We start from the raw sequence: 17,340 nt of genomic DNA, 5'->3' as shown, positions 1-17,340 counted from the left end.
GAAATACATTTCTTAGTGAGATGGATGGACTTTTTTCAATTAGTTGATATATCTGTTAATAACTATTACTTATAGCTAGCATGAGAATGAGTTAAACATCAATTCTATTCTTAATTTCAATTTTTGTAGATAGAAGTATTGAGAAAACTCATTCTATATGAATGCATGGAAGTCTTGTTATAGCAATGTTACTGTCTTCCTGGAACACCTTTTGACCTAAAGTCAAAAATCTTATAGTGACTTGCCATCAGAAGTCATTTTTAATCATTTCATCAGCTAACAATTTCTTTTAGTAGTAAAAATTGGAAACCACCTGACTTACACAAATATTTAACGTGCCATTAAAAATATTTAGCTTCTCAATACAGACACTAGTATTTTGAATTGTCTTTTTTTTTTTTTTTTTGGTTTCCCAGAGATTTCTACACCAAGGGGGCAATGCATCATAATAGGATATGAGGTAAGAGAAGAGGATGATCTTTTGTAAAGTGGAAGAAGGGCAATTGTGAAAGAGACTGTAAAGAAGGAGAAATCACTCCTTCATTACAGCAGCAGCATCAGGGAGAATAACATCAGGAAAGAGTACATAATGAAGTTGTGATTCTGGAAACTGACCCTTTAAAACTGTTTTGTGTACTCCTGGGGTTATGTGTAAAACAATTTGAAGACCACTGACCTAAGTTATGGGCATGACTAGGTTAACATTTGGTTGTCTCACAGAAGTGTCCCTCCTTTTGTTGGAGGTTCTCAAATGCTTATTTGTGCCCAAGTACAAACTTTCCAAGGAGAAATAAGGACATGGACAATGGAATGTTCTCTGTATTCTTCAAGTATACCAAGAAATGATCCTGTCCTGTTTCTACTGAAATTAAGGGACAATGCTGCATCCTATCAAAGCTTTCTGTTAAAGGGATTATTTGAAGATGCACTCCACAAAGGAAAAAAGCATGGTCATCATTCGTAATAGTGAATTACATGTCTGTCCTAGGGCTTTGTTGGAACCCCGGTGGTGTAGTGGTTAAGAGCTACAGATGCTTACCAAAAGGTCAGCAGTTTGAATCCAGCAGGCACTCCTTGAAAACTCTATGAGGTAGTTCTACTCTGTCCTACAGGGTCGCTATGAGGACTTTGTTGAGGTGGGAGTAAACGGCAAGGTCTGTTTTACAGGGAATAGAGCTAATAGACTGTTAAGATGAACCAGACTAACGAATGGTCAGTATTCAGAAATTAAAGAATTCTTTCATCTGTTAATTAAAAGAAAATAAAAATCCAGTGGCTGAAGAAAAAAAAAAAACTTTTAGGGATAGATAGGATAGGACTCCACTATCCCACTACTGGGAAGTGGAACTAAAGCACAAATGAGAAAACACCAGTGAATAGACCTGGGATACAAAGTCATAGAAGGAAAAAGTGACAAGCCTGACTTGGTACTGAATTACTTACTGGCCTAGAGCTCATTAGCACTTCCTAGCTTAGAGACACTACTGCAATCCAAATTTATGTTTGGGGACTAAGTCACCCAAACTGTGAATATTAGAAGGAACGTGGAAACAGAGAGCTAAGCATATCATGTACTTATCTTAATGATTTTCTATATACTCATAAACATTTTTTTTTTAAACAGAAGGGCTACGCTTCTTAAATACACCTCTGAGTAAAGGATAGATCCTTTAATAGGTATGAAACCATTCATTTACGATTGTATAAGGTAATTAAGTCTAAGTATTGATTTTTAATAATGACATTCTCTTGTTAATGCCAAAAGAATGTTCACCTCCTTCAAAGAAAAAAAGTGAATGAGCTAAATCTCAAGCAATGACGATACCAATCCTAAAGGGAAAAAGTGTGACTGACAACAGAATTCCCATCTGTTGTATCAATCTGTGATTTCTGACATACATGCCAACAGCTATTTACGGGGACTCAGAAGTCTGGTAATTGAGTGAAAGTACAGTATATTTTGTTGCCCCATTTCCTTACAGCAAAATTAGAGATCTGGTACACTAAATGACACTGAAAGCAAAAGGTTGAGCACCATATGTGTATGAAGCAAAGTATCACTGTCCCATTCCTAATTTGTACACTTCTAGAGCTAAAACACAAAACACCCTCTGTGTGTAACTTAACACTGAAAAAAAAAGCATGAGGTTTGATAGATTAAAATTGGTAGCTTGGTAACCAGTTACAGGAGGTTTGTACAATTGCTTTTAGAAAAATGTAAGTGAATGTAAAGATGCAATCAATTAGTAGGCAATACTCTTGCAAGACTTCTACTGGCACCCTAATAATAAGAATCCGAGGAATCTTTGAAAAAGAGTTCCAGATATATTTATTAAATCTCTCGATATTGAAATATTGTTATTGCTTGTATGATCATTAGGGGTATAGTTTTCAAGGATGTAGGTCTTTCTATAATAAAAATTATTAAAGGACAGTAATCATTTCTTGAGTAAATAGCATCTATTAGAACACCAAATTATACTCTGCCTTCCAGGTTTGTCTTGCATCTTTTCTTTTGTATTCTATTTTTCCTTTCCACGTCTTACATTCATTTTTGACTTCTTTGTTCTTTTTTTTAATAGATTTTTCTTTACTTGGAGTTGGTTTGTAAAAAAATTTTAGAGTATCTTAGGTAGATTGAGTGGACCTCAGGTTCCTGACTTTGCTAAGACCCTGATATTCCTAGGACCCTTGCATGCTTTGATTTGTTGGCCTAGGCAAGCATTTCTAGAAACTTTAAATCCATGAAAATTTGTCCAGCTGCTTCCAGTTGAATATGTTATTTCCCAAATAAAAATTAAAAATTTTTTTTTGAGAAGTTAAGAAAATCTATATTTATATTTTTAATCATAAGTACATATGACCATCAATCATTATGTCATAAACACTAATTCCTTGCTTTTGATTCTCTTGGGACAGTGGACACAGATATGTTAGTAACACATCATTAGTCTAATAAATATGTCATGCAATTTGTGTGCTCAGAAGATTTTTCATGTACTTCTCCAAGCTGAAATACAATTGACAACTGCAGGAAAACGAGGAAAACTTGTCAAGTTTAGGAGAATTAAACCAAACACTTTTGAGGACAGCACTTCTGGGGTTTAATAATATATAAACTAGATCTTTGATGTCTCTTATGGATTGAATTATGTCCCCCCAAAATATGTGTCAACGTGGTTAGGCCATGATTCCCAGTATTGTGTGGTTGTCCTCCATTTTGAGATTGTAATTTTATGTTAAAGAGGATTAGGGTGGGATTGTAACACCCTTACTAAGGTCACATCCCTGATCCAAGGTAAGGAGCGTTTCCCTGGAGTATGGCCTGCACCACCTTTTATCTTACAAGAGATAAAAGGAAAGGGAAGCAAGCAGAGAGCGGGGACTTCATACCACCAAGAAAGCAGTGCTGGGAGCAGAGTGCATCCTTTGGACCTGGGGTTTCTGCACAGAGAAGCTCCTAGTCCAGGGCTAACCAGGGGAAGGTCGATGACAAGGACCTTTGTCCAAAGCTGATAGAGAAAGAAAGCCTTCCGCTGGAGCTGACGCCCTGAATTTGAATTTCTAACTAGACTGTGAGAAATAAATTTCTCTTTGTTAAAGCCATACACTTGTGGCATTTCTGTTAAAGCAGCACTAGATAACTAAGACACTGCCCATTTTACTAAGTAATGAGCCTTTGAAAAGTGAAACCAGTTTAATTATTTGTACACTTGATGGCATGGTGATAGCAAACAAAAGACTAGTTATTCAAATATAGAAACTATCTGGATAAAATTTCACATATACTTAGGAAATTTTCATTCTCCATTCTGTTTGTTTAGTGTGTGTATATGCTTTGTATTAGAGGTTTCCACTTTTATTTTAGAATTTTTAAGATTACACCATATGTGCAAACTACTTATAGTAAAAGTAAGAATAGATTCCATATAATATAGGCATTAAGCTTTTTTTTTATACATATATATGTATTTTTATATCATACAATGTCAAGCATGACTGATTCTTATATCTCAGATAATAATATGGCCTTGGATTTGCATAGTGCCTTTCTTGCAACAATCACAAATCATTTTCACATCAGTCACAGCTAGAGGATATAGACAGGGATAGCAGTTAACTTCATTTACAGATGGAGAAATACGAAGTTAGAAAGGTTAAATGACTTGTTCAAAATCACAAAACAAGCAGAATTAGGATCCAGAATATAAACACTACTATGATTGGTTTTGCACATATATGCCTGAAAATATTAGTTTGGAATGCTGTTGTTGTTGTTAGGTGCCGTACAGTCAGTTCCGACTCACAGCAACACTATGCCCAACAGAATGAAACACTGCCCGGTCCTGCCCCATCCACACAATTGTCGCTATGCTTGAGCCCATTGTTGCAGCCACTGTGTCAGACCATCTCATTGAAGGTCTTCCTCTTTTTTGCTGGCCTTCTATTTTACCAAGCATAATGTCCTTCTCCAGGGGCTGATCCCTCCTGATAACATGTCCAAAGTATGTGAGACATAGTTTCACCATCCTTGCTTCTAAGGAGCATTCTGGCTGTACTTCCAAGACAGATGTGTTCGTTCTTTTGGCAGTCTATGATATATTCAGTATTCTTCCCCAACACCACAATTCAAAGGCATCAACTCTTCTTCAGTCTTTCATATTCATTGTCCAGCTTTCACATGCATATGATGTGATTGAAAATACCATGGCTTGGGTCAGGCACACCTTAGTCTTCAGGGTGACATCTTTGCTTTTCAACACTTTAAAGAGTTCCCTTGCTGCAGATTTGCCCAATGCAATGCGTCTTTTGATTTTCTGATTGCTGCTTCCATGGGCGTTGGTTGTGGATCCAAGTAAAATGAAATCCTTGATAACCTCAATCTTTTCTCCATTTATCATGATGTTGCTTATTGGTCCAGTTGTGAGGATTTTTGTTTTCTTTACGTTGAGGTGTAATCCATACTGAAGGCTGTGGTCTTCGATCTTCATTAGTAAGTGCTTCAAGTCCTCTTCACTTTTAGCAAGCAAGGCTGTGTCATGTGCATAATGCAGGTTGTTAATGAGTCTTCCTCCAATCCTCATGCCCCATTCTTCTTCATATAGTCCAGCTTCTCAGATGATTTGTTCAACATACAGATTAAATAGGTATAGTGAAAGGATACAACCCTGACACACTGCTTTCCTGACTTTAAACCATGCAGTATTCCCTTGCCTCTTGATCTATGTACAGATTCCTTATGAGCACAATTAAGTGTTCCAGAATTCCCATTATCCACATTGTTGTCCATAATTTGTTATGATCCACACAGTCCAATGCCTTAACATAGTCAGTAAAACACAGGTAAACATCTTTTTGTTATGGAATGGAGAATGCTTCTTCGGTTTAGCCTATTATGAAATCTAGATACTATTTTACGTTGCTCATGTTATAATTCTCATATCTGGCTTTGTTTTGTCTCTTTTACAGTGATCACAGATCAGTACATAAAACTATACCATATTGTCAATTTTCCACTTGTTTTATGATTATGCCTTTCTAGTAATAGCTAATACACAGTGTTGTTGTTGTTGTCAGGTGCCATTGAGTCGGTTCTAACTCATAGATACCCTTTGTACAACAGAACAAAACACAGCCTGGTCCTGCACCATCCTCACGATATTTGCTATACTTGAGTTTGTCTTTGCAGCCACCGTGTCAGTCCATGTCATTGAGGGTCTTCCTCTCTTTTGCTGACCTTATACTTTACCAAGCATGATGTCCTCCTCCAAGGACTAGTCCCTCCTGATAAAATGTCCAAAGTACATGAAATGAAGGCTCGCCTTCCTCCCTTCTAAAGAGAATTCTGGCTGTACTTCTTCCGTGACAGATTTGTTCAGTCTTCTGGCACCCATGGTATATTCAATATTCTTTTCCAACACCATAATTCAAAGGCATCAATTCTTCTCTGGTTTTTCTTATTCACTGTCCGTCTTTCACATGCATCTGAGCTGATTGAAAATACCACGACTTGGTTCAGGTGCACCCTAGTCCTCAAAGTGACATATTTGCTTTTTAACATTTTAAAAGATCTTTGCAGCAGATTTGGTCAATGCAATATATTGTTTGATTTCTTGACTGCTGCTTCCATGGGTGTTGATTGTGGATCCAGGTAAAACGAAATCCTTGACAACTTCAGTTTTGTCTCCGTTTATCCTGATGTTGTTTATTGAGCCAGTTGTGAGGTTTTTTGTTTTCTTTATGTTGAGGTGTAATCCATACTGAAGGCTGTGGTCTTTGATCTTCATCAGTAAGTACTTCAAGTTCTCTTCACTTTCAGCAAGCGAGGTTGTGTCATCTGCATATTGCATGTTGTTAATGAGTCTTCCTCCAATCCTGATGCTATGTTCTTTTTCTTATAGTCCAGCTTCTCAGACTATTTGCTCAGCATAGGGACTGAATTAAGTATGGTTAAAGGATACAACCCTGATGCACACCTTTCCTGATATTAAACCACACAGTAGCCTCTTGTTCAGTTCAAACAACTGCATTTTGGTCTATGTGCAGGTTCGTCAAAACAGAAGAGTTATTTTTCCAATTACCTTGGTTTAACCTACAAGTGGTCAGCCTCTTCATGTTAGGTTGTCTAACTTTCCCCATTTATTCCCTTTATTTACTTCTGTTCATTTCCTAAAACTCAATTTATATATTGCCTCTTCCATGATACTTTCCTTTACAATGTTTCCACTTTCATCAGTTTGAGTTACATGCACGACCTTCCATATACTTCCATAGCATTAGGTGCAGTTGACTTGATTGCGATAGTGTGTTTACTTGCCTACACCAATAACAGACCAGGATATAAACTTCTTAAAAGAAAGTGCTGCATTTTATTAGTATTTTTATCCCAAGTACAAAATACAATGCCTTGTACATATAGGTGCTCAATAAAACTCTTCGAATGAGTGTATAAGGGATGTATGATGACATCTCCTTCACAGCACCAAACATATTTCTACTTGTTTAATATTTTTCTTTGATAAATTGTAAGCTCCAAAAGGCAGGGCCGTATCTACTATATTTATAATTTTAACCTCAGCGCCTAGATGAGAACCATCATTATAACCTTCAATAAATTGCTGGAAGCACAACAAAGGTGAATTGCAATGACAGAATTTAAAAGAGTTTGTGTCCCAGGTATCATCATGAGTGAGCTTATCTCCCAAATGCATGTAAGCATGGCATGTCACCGTTTTATTGACACTAAAAAATAAAGAAATTAAAAAAAAAAACAAACCTGTTGCTGTCAAGTTGATTCTGACTCATAGCAACTCTATAGAACAGAGTAGAACTGCCTCAGAGAGTTTTCAAGGAGCGGCTGGTGGATTTGACCTGCTGACCTTCTGGTTAGCAGCCAAGCCCTTAAACACTGTGCCACCAGGGCTCCCTTTATTGGCATAATAGTCATTTAGACAAAAGCAAAATATTTATATGACTTCAGACATTTTCTTTGAATTCATTTGTTAACTGATTTTCTGCATCAAGGATTAGAAAACATTGCCTGTAACATTTTGGAAATCTCTCACTCATAGTTATGGGACGAGAGAGAAATGCAAAAATCTTTTACAGAGACAAGATCCAGGAACACAGGACCACTCTGAAGCAACTCTTCTGTGATGACCTCTATCTCATCTGTAAGAGCTAATCCAGTGTCCTGTCCTATTTCTAAAGATTTTTTTTAACTTGAAGACTTAATAATTTATGATACAGTGTAAGACAATAAAAAATCAAAACATTACTATACCCAGGAACATTTGTATTTTAATAAAAAGGCCTCTTAAAATGTGTATAACCTATTACTCAAAGGCACACATTTGCAAATGTTAAATAAAAATGCTGTGATCGGTGGAGTTTGCTTGAGGTTGACTTTACTTGTGAGTTGCCACCAACACATATGATAGTATTTGTAGGGTTTGCAGTAGATTTCCATACCCTTAAATATCTCACTTACTCTTAGTGCATTTTATCTTCCTCTAACACATTGGCAGTAGTCATCCGGAATAATTTTGAAGTTCTGGAGGCCCCCAATTGAAATGCAAACATGTGAAAGTTGTTATTGGTGTTAGGTGCTGTGGAGTTGGCTCCAACTTACAGTGACCTTATGTATAACAGAATGAAACATTGCTCTGTCCTGTACCATCCTCACAATTGCTCCTATGTTTGAGCCCATTTTTTCAGACACTATGTCAATCCATCTCATTAAAAGTTTCCCTCTTTTTCGCTAACCCTCTACCAAGCATTATGTCTTTCTCCAATGATAAAATAAGTCCCTCCTGATGACATATCCAAAGTAGGCAAGACAGAGTCTCACCATCCTCATTTCTAAAAAGCATTCTGTCTGTACCTCCTCCAAGACAGATTTGTTCTTTCTTCTGGCTGTCCATGGTATATTCAATATTTTCTTTGTCAACACCACAATTCAAATGTGTCATTTCTTCTTTGGTCTTCTTTTTTCACTGCCTAGCTTTCATATGCATATGAGGCAATTTAAAATACCATGGCTTGGGTCATATAAAACACCTCAAAAGAAAAACATAGGAAAACAAAACACAAGAGATAAAAAATAACAGGGGTAGACAACAGTGGAATCACAAACTTAGTTAAAAAAAAAAAAAAGAAGAATCTTAGAAGGGAAAAAGTAAGACAGTACTCAGTGGAATAAGGAAGAAATTTTTTGCCCAATTTAAATTTGTTTAGTAAGAGAGCAGATGCTTTCCTAAAAGATATCACTGGTCTATAGCAAAGAGTGCTCTAAAACACAATTTCTCAAATTGAAGAACTTCATATAACAAAATTGAGAGAAACCTCGGAATGTATTCAGTTTAACCCTTTCATGAGCTTTGGAACATATATCACCCACCTGTAATTCCTGCCTCTGAGGTTTATTGGGAAGTTGCTTTCTCACTGACAGCGTGTGCTGCCAGCAGATGGGGCCTTATATAACTGTTCGAAATGGAAGAAACAGGCTTATGCCACAAACTACTGTTTTTATAGGGTATTGTATTAGGTGATACATCCTGTAGGTGTGCTTGTACAACACTTTTGTCTCTTTTGGCTTTTGTACAGCAAAATAAGTCTTGTAAGTTCGTTTGTGTTATTTGGAAGCTGTGTTTCTCTTGATGATTCCATGTTTGTGCAAATATCGCAGTTTCAAGGGCCATACATTGTATGCACATGTCATGGGATATAGAAGGCTATGAAGAGTGAAGAGGGACGTATGTGTCCCACATAATCCTCCCATAGAGTTCAAAGGGACGTGTGTGATCCCCATAATCCTATCCCCAGAGTTCAGAGGGGTATATGTGCCCCACATAACATGTAACAAAATCCATATTTCATAACACAATTTCAGAAATGCTCCTTGATTCAGCATGCCTTCCATTAATGAAAATACATGGTATCAACAAAAAATTCAAAGCAGAAAATAATTGGGTCATAAATAATACCGTGATATTACAATAGAAGAGATCCAGGGTGGCAGAAACTGTATGCCTTCTTGGTGATAACCCACTGCCATCGAGCCAAGCTGATTCTGACTCAGGTGATACATAGTGACAAAGCCTTAGCCAGAACTCTAAATTCCTGAATTTCTTTTCAGTATTTTCTTTATTATGCCTTGTTCACCAGTTCTTTATGAGTGGGTAATAGAGATTGATCTAAGTTAAGCTAGTAAGGATACGTACCAGTATCATTAGAGTGAACTTTTTTTTTATTAACCATGTCAGCATGAGGTAATCTAAATATTCTGCATACACCAACTTTTATTGATCATATTTAAATTATTTTTCCTTAAAGATCGAACCCGTTCACTGTGCTATGCACTATTGTTAGCCAATATGTGAAACAAAATTAATGTCATATATGTATATTTAATTAGAAGTTCTTTCATTGAGAATGTGTTAATAGAGGAGTTCACTCTTCCTTAGAAACCCAAACTCTCATGGGGGAGGTGTACCTAATGGTCTAATATTTAGAGCAAGAGAATAGCTTCATCTTCACATTTCATGCCACCAAAACCCTTGGATGATATCCAACACAGAGACTTCACAAAAGCCAAGTTTCAACCAACTAAAATCTAGCCAATCAAGGGAGAGAGCCAGACACTGATTATACTGTCTTTTGAGTATGAGCGTTGAAATTTTCCCCTATGGTTTATAATTGTGACTCATGTTTGCAATTATTACCTATTCTGGTTATTTGATGATACATGCACCCCAAAAATGCTTGCAGAATTTAAGTAAAAAGTCTACACTTGACAGAGTAGCAGAGTAGCATAACTTCACTACCCACTCCCACTGCCGTGGAGCCATTTCTGACTCATAGTGACCCTATAGGACAGAGTGGAACTGCCCCATAGAGTTTCCAAGGAGCACCTGGAAGATTTGAACTGCTGACCTTTTGGTTAGCAGCCATAGCACTTAACCACTATGCCACCAGGGTTTCCATGACTTCACTAGGGGACGATTAATAGAAGATTACTAGAAACAACTACTGAGGATACAATGATATCGTACAACTCTATAGAAGGCATAAGAAAATCAGGGGACAGTGGGAAATAGAGTAATCAGTCTTATCTCTAGTTCTAAATTTCTTTTATAAAATAAAAAAGACAACAACTTCCAGTATGGATTACAGCTCAACATAAAGAAAAAAAGATCCACACAACTGGACCAATAAATGACATCATCAACATCATGATAAACAGAAGAAATACAGAAATTGTCAAGAACTTCATTTTACTTGGATCCATGATCAACACTCATGGAAGCCGCAGTCAAGAACTCAAATGATGTATTACATCGGACAAATATTTTGCAAAAGAACTCTTAAAAGTGTTTAAAAGTAAAGATGTCACTTTGAGGACTAAGGTGCTCCTGACCCAATCCATGGCATTTTCAATCACTTCATATGCATCTGAAAGTTGGAAAATGAATAGGGAAGACCATCTTAACTGGGTTCTCTAGAGAAGCAAAACCAGTGAAGTATATATATACACACACATTCATATCAAGGAAATGGCACACACTGTTGTAGAGGCTGGAAAGTCCCAAGTCAATGGGTCAGGCCAGAGGCTTCTCCTGAAGGGGTTGGCAAAGCTATGATTGGCAGATCAGAAAGCAGGCCTCTGGCTCACACACTTTGAAGGCCAATGAATTCCGAGATTGGCAAGTAAGATGGCAGGTAAGCTGCTAGCTCAAGTCCCAAGAACCGGAGGTCAGAAAAACAAGAGCCAGGTGCAGGATCCAGAGTGAACAAAAGGCCAAGAGCTTTGCCCCAAAATCCACAATATTGGATTCAGGCCACGCCCCCATGGAAACTCCCTTCCAACTAATTGGCTGCTCATAACAGATCTCATCATTGTTATGGATTGAATCGTGTCCCTAAAAAATGTGTGTTAACTTGGCTAGGCCATGATTCCCAGTATTGTGTGATTGTCCACCATTATGTCATCTGATGTGGTTTTCTTATGTGCTGTAATTCCTACCTCTATGATGTTAATGGAGCCCTGGTGATGCAATGGTTAAGAGCTATTGCATGCTATGGCTGCAAACCAAAAAATAAGCAGTTCGAATCCACCAGTTGCTTCTTGGAAACGACATGAAGCAGTTCTACTTGGTCCTATAGGGTTGCTATGAGTCGGAATCGACTCAATGGCAACAGATCCAAATGGGTCCATGATGCTAATGAGGCATGATTAGAGGCAGTTATTTTAATGAGGCAGAACTCAATCTACTACAAGATTAGGTTGTATCTTGAGGCAATCTCTTTTGAGTTATAAAGAGAGAAGTGAGCAGAGAGACAGGGACCTCCTACCACCAAGAAAGCAGAACCAGGAGCAGAGCACATCTTTGAACCCTGTGCTGTAAAGTTCCTTGACCAGGGAAAGGTTGATGACAAGGGCCTTCCCCCAGAGCCAAAAGAGAGAGAAAGCCTTCCCCTGGAGCTGGCACCCTGAATTTGGATTTATAGCCTCCTAAATTGTGAGAGAATAAATTTTTCTTTGTTAAGCCATACACTTGTGGTATTTCTGTTATAGCAGCATTAGATAACTAAGACAATCACGGAGATGCTTGCGTTATATCAGATCTCATTATGAAAGTGATTACATCATTATGTGGCTACAAAACTACATCATAACTGCCAAACTACTGAGAATCATGACTTAGCAAATTTGACACTAACCTTAACCATTACAGTCCACCCTTTGTCAACAGGACACCCATATACATCTTTAAATAAAGTTTTTAAAAAAATTATAAAGTTATATTTGCCCCTAACATGGTACAACCAACACATATATAACCAAAAATGCACTAGCCCTGTTTATATCTTACATTTTATAAGTGAAGAAAACAAAAATATATGATGCACATATACAAGAAAGACATACTCAAAACAATTACAGTCCTCATTGCTGTAACTGCTCATGTGGTCATAGCTGGTATTTAGAACTACCTTCTTCCATCATCCGTTCTGTATTCTCTTTACCCTCAGCAAGCATCGCAACTGGTAGTGGTTCTTTGCCTGGTGAGGTGACCCAAATCTTCATTCCTGAAGGGTCTGGGCCTTAGTAATCATGTCGGAATTGGGTTGCACTAGTTTCCCACTGACTTTAATCACAGGACATGGTAGTACTAAGGGATGTCCTAAGGTATCTCCTACATTCCAGATACACTCTTCTTTACTTCTATTATGTAATATCAATCTGATTTCCTCTCGGTGACATGTCCCTTCTTTCCCCTTTGATCCAGAGTCCTGAGGAATCCAAAGTGGCCAGCTAGCATTTTTAACTTCCAGTTCAATGGAATCAGTGTTGTGTCTCCTGGTGGGCACATTCCTCTCTTTGGAACTAAGACCTCTAGACCTGCAGAGCATAGGCTCGTGGGGAAAGGAAGCACAAATTTTGTGAGTGGGTCACTAGGGGTAATAGTGAGTGGTGCCACTTCCATTTCCACCCCTTCATTCCTGGACCCATGAATCCTGGCTATGGGAGAAACAGCACCACTTATTGGACACTAGTTTAGAGCATGTACAGCTTCCTGGAGAACATTTCCCCAACCCTGCAAGGTATTGCCACCTAGCTGGTGCCATAATTGTGTCTTTAGAAGGCCATTGCATCACTCTATCAAGCCAGCTGCTTCAGGATGATGGGGACATGGTAAGACCCGTATACTTTATGAGCATGGGCCCATTGCTGCACTTCATTTGCTGTAAAGTGAGTCCCTTAATCTGAGGCAACACTATGTGGGATACCATGATGGTGGATAAGGCATTCTGCAAGTCCACAGGTGGTAGTTTTGGCAAAAGCACTGCATGCAGAGAAGGCAAATCCATATCCAGAGTATGTGTCCATTCTAGTAAGAACAAAATGCTGCCATTTCCATGATGGAGGCAGTCTAATGTAATCAACCTGCCACCAGGTTGCTGGCTGATCACCTTGAGGAATGGTGCCATATCAGGGACTCACTGTTGTTCTCTGCAGGTGACAGACTGGGCACTCAGCAGTGGCTGTAGCCAAGTCAGCTTTGGTGAGTAGAAGTATCATGTTGCTGAGGCCATGAATAATTTCTATCCCTGCCATCATGGCCACTTTTTTCATGAGCCCATTGGGCAATGACAGGAGAAGATGGGGAAAGAGGATGACTAATTTTTACAGAACCTGTCATCCTATTCCCTTGATTTTTAAAATCCTCCTCTGCCGAGGTCACCCTTTGGTGATCATTCCTGTGAGACACAAATATCTTCACTTCTTTGGATCATTCAGAAAGGTCTATCCACGTACTTCTCCATACCTCCTTGTTGCCAGTTTTCAAATCTTGTTCCTTCCAAGTCCCTGACCATCCAGCCAAACCACTAGTGACATTCCACAAATCACTACAGAATCACACATCTGGCCATTTCTCTTTCCAAGCAAAGTGAACAACCGGGGAACTGCCGGAATTTCTTCCCATTGGTAGGATTTCTCTTCACCACTTCCCTTCAGGGAGGTCCCAGAAAAGGGCTGTAGTGGTGCTGCTGTCCATTTCCCAGTAGTGCCTGCATATTGTGCAAAAACATATGTAAACCGGCAAAAATTTTCTCTTCCCCAATCAATTCATCATAAGGAACTCCCCAGGAGTCCATACATGCAAACTGGGAAAGGGCAGATAATGTGACAGGAGTGGAAACCACGGGTATTTTGGTCACTTCCTCATGCAACTTGTACTGTAAGGTCCTGCTCAGGCCCGATCTCGTATATACAACTTCCATTTAATGATGGAGTGCTTCAGTGAACGTCGAACTTTATGACTCTCTGGGTCAGACAACACCCAGTTCATGATGGGCAACTGAGGCTGCATGGTTACATGGTGGCCCATGATTAAGTGTTCGGTTTCTACTAAGGCCCGGTAGCAAGCCAAAAGCCGTTGCTCAAAAAAAGAAGAGTTATCTGCAGAGGATGGCAGAGCTTTGCTCCAAAATCCTAAGGGTCTACACTATGATTCACCAATAGGGGCTTGCCAAAGACTTCAAACAGCATCTTTGCTGCTGACACTTCAAAGCACCATTGGATCAGTCAGATCATATGATCCAAGTGGCAGAGTGGCTTGCACGGCAGCCTGAACCTATTGTAGAGCCTTCTCTTGGACTGAGCCACACTCAAAACTAGCAGCTTTTTGAGTCATGTGATAAATAATTGATTAAATTTCCTACTGAGCAAGGCTTTCACTGCATCCCATAAGTTTTGTTATGTTGTACTTTCATTTTCATTTGTCTCTAAGTATTTTCTAATTTTCCATGTGATTTCTTCTTCGATTCATTAGTTTAATACAAAAACCTACTGCCGTCAAGTCTATTCTGACTCATAGCGACCCAAAGGGGTTTCCAAGGCTGTAAATCTCTGTGGAAGCAGACTGCCACATCTTCCTCCTGAGGTGCCTCTGGTGTTTTGAACCACTGACCTTTGAGTTAGCAGTTAATTGCTTTAACCACTGAGGCAATTTCCATATGTTTATGAAATTTCCAGCTTTCCTTCTCTTACTGACTTCAGTTTCATTCACTTGTGATTGAAGAAGATACTTTACTCAGTTTAATCTCTTTTTCAAGACTGGATTTGTGGCTTAACACATGGTTTATCCTAGAGGATGATCCTTGTGCCCCGGAGAATGTATTCTTATGTGATTGGGTGGAGATTCCTATATATGTCTGTTAGTTTTAGTTGGTTTATAGTGTCCAAGTGCTTACTGATCTTTTATCTGGATACTCAGAACCTTATGGAAAGTGGTATATTGAAGTCTCCAACTATTATTGTAGAACTATTTCTTCCTTTTGCTCTGTCAGTGTTTGCCTCATGTAGTTTAGAGCTCTGATATTAAAACCCTTTGCCGTCGATTTGATTCTGACTCAGTGACCCTATAGCTGCCCTAAACAGAGTAGAACTGCCCCATAGGGTTTCCAAGGAGTGGCTGGTGGATCTAAACTGCTGACCTTTTGGTTAGCAGCTAAGCTCTTAACCACTGCACCAGAGCTCTGATATTAGGTACATATGTATTTATTATTGTTATATCTTCTTGATGAGTTGGCCCTTTTATCATTAGATAATGCCTTTCTCGATCTCTTGTAACAGATTTTGACCTATTTTGTTTGAATTAATATGGCCACCCCACCTTGCTTTAGATTACTATTTGCACAGAATGTATTTTTTCCATCCTTTCACTTTCAACCCTAATTGGGTCTCTTGCTGACTGGAGAGTTGATTGGAGAGTTTAATACTTTTATATTTAAAGTTATTACTGATAAAAGAGGACTTTTTTCTGCCATTTTCTTGTTTTTTATGTGTCTTATATCATTTTTTGTTCCTTGTTTCCTACAATATTGCCTACTTTTTTTGTTTAATTGATTTTTGTACTGAGAGATTTGATTGCCTTCTCCTTTCCTTTTGTGTATATTTTTAGATATTTTCTTTGTGATTAACATGCAGATTACGTTTAACATCCTAAATTTATAATAATAAAGTTTAAATTGATACCAGCCTAACTTAAATAGCACACAAAAACTCTGTTCCTATGTCACTCTTCTCCCCCTTGTGTTGTCTCAAATTACATCTTTATACATTGTGTGCCTGCTAACACCAATTTATAATTAAATCATTTAATATCTCTTATCAGGTAGGACATAACAAATAGAGTTACAATACAAAATCACCTCAAAATTGGCCTCTATATTTCACAGTGTAATTCTTCATGTGGTTATGAGTTACTATCTAGTGTCCTCATATTTTAAGTTGAAGGGGCCCTGTTAGCACCTTTTTGTTTGTTTTTTTGGACAGATCTAATGGTAATGAACACCTTCAGCTTTTGTTTATCTGGGAATGTCTTAATAACACCTTCATTTTTGAAGGACAAATTTTATGGAGAGATTATTGACAGTTCTTTTCTTTCAGTGTTTTAAATATGTCATCTCACTGCCTTATGGACTCCATGATTTCTGAGAAGCAACAGGCACTTGATCTTATTGAGAATCCGTTGTATGTGATGATTCAATTCTCTCTCACTGCTTTTAAAGTTCTTTTTATCTTTGGTTTTTGATAGTTTGATTATAATTTGTCTCTGTGGATTTCTTTTTTTTATCTTAACTTGGCGTTTGTTGAGCTTCTTACATGTGTATGTTCATGTCTTTCATCAAATTTTATTTCTACCATTATTTCTTTAAATACCCTTTCTGCCTCTTCCTCCCTCTTCTTTTCGGGACTCTCTTTATGTCTATGTTAGCTTACTTGAGGGTGTCTCAAAAGTCCCTTAGACTTGCTTTCCTTTAGTTCATTTTCTTCCCGCAAACTCAATAATTTCATTTGTTGTATCTTCAAGCACACTGATTTTTTTTTTCTGCCAGTTAAAATCTGCTGTTCAACACCTCCAGTGAATTTTTTTTTATTTCAGTTATTATGCTTTGCAGCTCCAGTACTTCCATTTGGTTCTTTTTAAAAAAATTCTGTTTATTGATATTCTCATTTTATTTCTTTGTATTTTTCCTGATTTTCTTTAGTTCTTTGTCCATGTTGACTTTTAGCTCTTTGAGCATATTTAATACTGTTGTTTTAAAATATCTGTCTAGTAAACTCATTAGTGGGCTTTTGCAGGGATGGTTTTAAAAAAGGGGATGGTTTAGGCCACTTTAATTTCTAATTTTGAAATTAGGACATTTAAATATTACAATGTGGCAACTCTTGAATTCAAATACTCCCTATTCCTCAGCATTTGCTGTTATGTTTGTGTGTGTCCATTTTTGTTGTTGTTGTTGTTATCCTTCACCTTCTTCATTTTT

The sequence above is a fragment of the Loxodonta africana genome, chromosome X (assembly GCF_030014295.1).
Source record: "Loxodonta africana isolate mLoxAfr1 chromosome X, mLoxAfr1.hap2, whole genome shotgun sequence".
NCBI lineage: Eukaryota > Metazoa > Chordata > Mammalia > Proboscidea > Elephantidae > Loxodonta > Loxodonta africana.
Note: the sequence above shows the minus strand (reverse complement) of the source record.